Genomic DNA, 5,245 nt, shown 5'->3' on the forward strand with positions numbered 1-5,245 from the left:
CTGAAAGAATAAGGGAAATTAATTCAGAGTTATCTGGACTGTAACATAATAGCAAAACACTTCGGCACACCCCTCAGGCCACATGCCTATCTAAAATTCCCCCCCTCCTCCATTCACAACCCCACATTCCCGAAGACATTTTCACTCCACCAAAAGGAAAAACAAGTAATAGTTGCAGCGTTTTGGTGTGTAAACAGGCCTTCCCTAGAGGTAGAGCAATAAAGAGGTAATTCCGACCCATCCCATGCTCCCCATATGTAATTCATGAGTCTCTAGCCTGAGGTTAAACCTCTCTCCCTGCCTATGCCTAGGGCAAGCACAGTTAACCAGTTTGCCGCAAAAGGCTTTTGAAAAACAAAACTCTGAAGTCCAAGATAGCAACAAGTGTGTGCAGGTACCCCACACCATCAGCACTGTACAAAGGAGCCCTTACTCTTGTGCAATAAACGTGAGCAGCCTCTGAAAACACTTCACAAGCTCTCACAATTTTCCTTTAAAGGAACAGCAAAACACAAACACCCACAGAAATTTTGATTCTCTGACTAGATAAAGAATGGCACAGTTTACTCCTGAAGTAATTGCTCTTTATTTACAGCAACACCTCACTCCGTATGACACCACCACCATCAGCTTCTACAATCGGTGTTTATCTTTGCATTAACAAAGCAGCACAGCAGCTAATCATCCTAAAAACTCCTTTCCCCACTAAAAAACCTGTATCTCAAAGTGTTCAATAAGGATATATCTGAGACTACACAAGCATGTAATGCCTGCATAGTAATATCTGTTTATCTTCACTACATAGCTAAAAATATTAATTAGAAGTTAGAAGAATTTAGAAAGGGGAAGGCAAAAGCAGCACACACAACATAGGACGCTTCATGAAAATTGCCCCAGCCTCACTATGTACATCTCATCCTGTACTTTACAAGTCTGTACTTTTTCAAGTTCAGAAAAGGACTTTGTCCTGCCCCTCTATCATAATTATTCTGACTTACAGACTATTATAGCAAGTTTTGCCTTAGCTATGTCTGTCCTAATCATTACACATAGGCATGTGTAGCTCAAAATAAAGGAGTCTATAAATAAACATAAAACATTAACAACTGGACTTTTAAGGAAAGTATGAATAACACCTGCAAAAACAGGTATTCAAAGTCTGCCTTAAGAAGCTCTTCTGCATTTTTCACTCTACTTATCTTAGACACAAACAGCAGTTGGGATTTTTTGTGTGTTTTTGGTTGATTGGTTGTTGTTTTTTAATTTTGTTTCGTTTTTTGTTTTTGTGGAGGAGTGAGAGGGGAGTGCAAATGCAGAGAGGACAAAGAATAGAACTTATCACTTGGGTAAGATATTCCCATCACATAGAAAACTGTCCAGAATTCACTGGACCTACAACATAGAAGTAAATCTGGCTACCTCCACTGATAGCACAGCTTAACAGTATAAAAGCATGGCAACAGGGCCTAGCTCTTTTGTAACCCTCTCTTACCACACAAGTCAGTTATCAGAAAAATCAGGACATAACATCTCGTCACACCAATTTTCTTGTACTTGCTTGTCTAGCACTTCCATATTTCTCTACCCTAGATGCAATTTACCCCTGCTTTTCCACTATAAACTCTTATGTGTCTGTCTGTTGTGTGCAGCACCTACAAAACATTCCTTGAGTGGCCTCAGTAAACATCAGCCAAACCACAGACTTGCTAGGACAGCTTATTCCAGACACATTTCATCCAGGTAAAACAAACAAACCCAGGCAAATCTCAACATTCTCAGCAGAGCCCCATACACAAGGGGCTTCTGCCAACACAGCGGGTGTTGAGCACTCCAAGGACAGCACAGCAGATGAAGGCAAGGGTTTAAGCTTCTCAGGCTCTGCAATAGGTGCCACATACCTGCCAGTTTTTAAGAACACTCCTGAACAATTTGGAATCATCACCTTTCCCCTTGCTCTCTCACAGCCAAGCCCAAGAGTCTCCACAGACACTGCCTGAGATACAGGAAAAGGCTCTCTGAATGGGCAGAGATTATGCAGGAGCTGAAATTCCTACAGTTGCCACTGCTCTACCCAGACTGAACTCATGGGGAAAAACACTGCATCAGATTCTTGCAAAGGTAAGTCCTGGAAACAAAAAGGACTCAAGGCAAACCTAAATGGAGACAAGAATGATGCCACAGTTTCAACATAATAGCAACAGCAATGGAAATATTTACTCATTGGTGTCATGAAATCCAGCTTCTTAAAACTGCAGCAAAGGAAGACGTTAGGAAAGTTACTCTACCTACCTGTTCTTCTGTTTCATTTTTAACTTAGACCATTAAAAAATGCTTTAATTATAACTTAAAGGATTAAAAAATATTTCATGTTTGTCTGTGATGTCCACATCAATTTTTCCACATTATACAATTTTTCTGTGCAAAAAAGTTTCTCCCCAAAGTGTAAATAAAGTCTGAGTAAGTCATTTAATCCAAGCAAAGTTTTCTTGCCCTCCCCTCTCTCTTTCAAACATGATCTGTTTTGAGTCTGGATCCCCTTAAAGTGAAGGCCTCCAAAGAGCAGTTAATCCCAGACCTAGGAGCTAAAACCGTTCACTTTTCCAACAGCAGTGTTACTTAGAGTGACAAAAGATAATCCATATGCAAATACTTAATTCAAGATGCTGCTTGAAGAACTTACTTTCCACCAGTGCTACAGGAGTATCAGTGGGGTCTACTTGGCACCATAAACCAGCAAGACAAAGGGGCAGCTTAGAAGTGCACTGCTAGAAAGGGAACCGAAGTGAGCAATGTAAAACCAAAAATAAAGCAAGCACTCCCCGAAGTTTAAGAACCTGAAGAGAAGTGAAATATGTGCCCCATTCATTAACTGAGATGAAAAACCTCTGAACTGAGGAACTTGGAGTCGTGTGGCTAGTCAGTGGAGGTAGCCGGGTTCCTGTGCTGTGTGACTGCACATGGATGCCGCCAGTACTACACCAGCAAACCTCAAAAAGCCCAAAGACCAAAAGTGAAAGAAATTTATTGTAACTCACCCCTTTAGCTGTGTTTGACATACCACCTGCAACTGGTTAAATATTAAAAGGTACAATCTCTTTTGCACTGGACGAAGACAACCCCACACTGTTACACCTCTATATTAATGGCAGATTCTGATTACAGATTTGCTTATACTCGAATTTTTAAAAAATATGTTTGGGAACCACTCAGTTTTCAGAATGCTTATCCCAAGAGCTCTGGTAAGATACAAGCAAAAAGAATGTAGCAACTTGTCATCAAGCACTGCACACTTGCACTGGGATGGAAGAACATGAGGCCCTCCATCCTTTATGAGTAACAAATTCAGTGCACACACACTCTGTATTTTCCTTAGATCAATCAGCAGATCACTCCATTTGCAACTTACATGGCTGAAACTTGCATCACCTTCAGTGAAGTTGAGTACTGTAAAAGATACTTCACATTCACCTTTCACCCATTATAAGCCTCTTAGTTTAACCACTCATTAGTCCTTGGCAGTCCTATTTATTTTTGACAGTTTTACAGACCCCAAGTTCTAACTGAAAAGCACATAAATGGGGAAAGCAACCCCAGCAAATGCTGCTGACAGAATGCCACCAAAGGTTTCTAGCTGACACCTGAACTGTCAGACCACAGAAACCTTTTGTCCACACAAGTGCAGGACAAACCCACAGTACTGCAGAAGAGCTCTCCTTTCTGCTGAGATCAGCACAAGCCATCTAGGGCTGCGTCAGGGTGCCCAGTGGGTCAAGAGACACATGGAAATTCTTCTGTTAAAGAAGCTTGTTTCTAAGAGCATCAGTAATGTAAATAAAGTGAACAGCTGCGAGAGCATGGCCTTGTGCAGGCAGGAGTAGCTCAGGCATCACCTGCTCCCGTGGGAGGCAGTTCTTACAACATCCAGAGCTCAGCCTTTCCCATTGGAGGTCTGGGCAGCTCCCAAGGACAGGAGGAAAGAGAAAGCCAGCCCTGAGACTATGGTGTGCAGCTGAGATATGCTGGGCAAGAAGATGCCCTCCCTCCACCAAGCAGGATCCAAAACTGGAGAGAGAGAGGAAGCTGGAGAAGAGTGTCTCTCTTTAAACCACCACGTGGCCAGAGCTAAGCTGATAAGGTCAGGAAGTCTGAAATTACTCAATTAGCACATGCAAAAGCAGACTCACAGCACTGGCAACCATCCTCTCTTCTCTTTCTTTTCTGACCAGCACAGTTCTGTGAACTGTTAAGCAAACATTTTGTCCCAGAAGTGAAGCAAGCCCTAGGGAAAGGCACTTTGACACAACATAACTCATTAGCACAAGACCATACAGAAATAGCCAAAGTCCAGAGTTACTGACTCAGAGGAACACAGCAGGACATGCAGCTGGTGACCTCATGGTCACACTGCAAAGTTCCAACTCCTACAGCTACCACGGACTCTTCTCTCAACCAGCACTTCTGGGAACTCACAGTCTCACCTAGCTGGCTACACAACTACTGGATTTATTTCTGACAAGATGATAGAATTTACTTACAGAAACACCCTCCTTTAGGCTAAACAGGATTAATGGAGACATATATATTAGATAACAGAACTTTTAAGAGACATACTATCACAAATCAGAGATGGAAATTTTCTAGATTAAAGAACCCAAATATTTTTTTCTATAAGCAAAACATAAGGATATAAATTTTTTTTAATCTTCAGGCTTTAGATTGATTTTAATGAAATGTTACTCAAGCTTTGTCCCTTCCTTCCTGACTACCTCTGCAAGGGAGAAGCACGGAAGTAGCTGAAACAAAGTCCATCAAACTCTGCTGTCCAAGCTCTGTGAAGGGAACAGAAACTGGTATTTAATCTGGGGTCCTTGAATGTGTCGGAGGTCAAGGGTCTTCCTGATGCTTTCTGAGGGCCTTCCTTAAGAGAGAGTGTATTTCTACAAGTATTAAACACATTTTCCTGCACCTTTTAAAAATTACTTCTCTTGTGTTAGCAACATGAAAAGATAAGATGAGGGTATTACCAAATGCAATCTATCTCTCTTCTGAGCTAGAAGTCTGGGCTAGAGTAAGTGGAGTTTGGAAGTAGTAGAGCACGTAGTTAAACAGCTTTTAGCTGAGGAACACATCTCTGCCATGCCTGTCCCGTGGCTCAGCACTCACAGCTGCTGTTGCTGAGCTCCCTGTCCCTCCCGGCCAGCACAGCTTGGAAGGGCTGAGAGAGGGGAGGGCAAATAGTACTGGA

This window comes from Haemorhous mexicanus, chromosome 10 (genome assembly GCF_027477595.1).
Source record: "Haemorhous mexicanus isolate bHaeMex1 chromosome 10, bHaeMex1.pri, whole genome shotgun sequence".
NCBI classification, from domain to species: Eukaryota; Metazoa; Chordata; class Aves; order Passeriformes; family Fringillidae; genus Haemorhous; species Haemorhous mexicanus.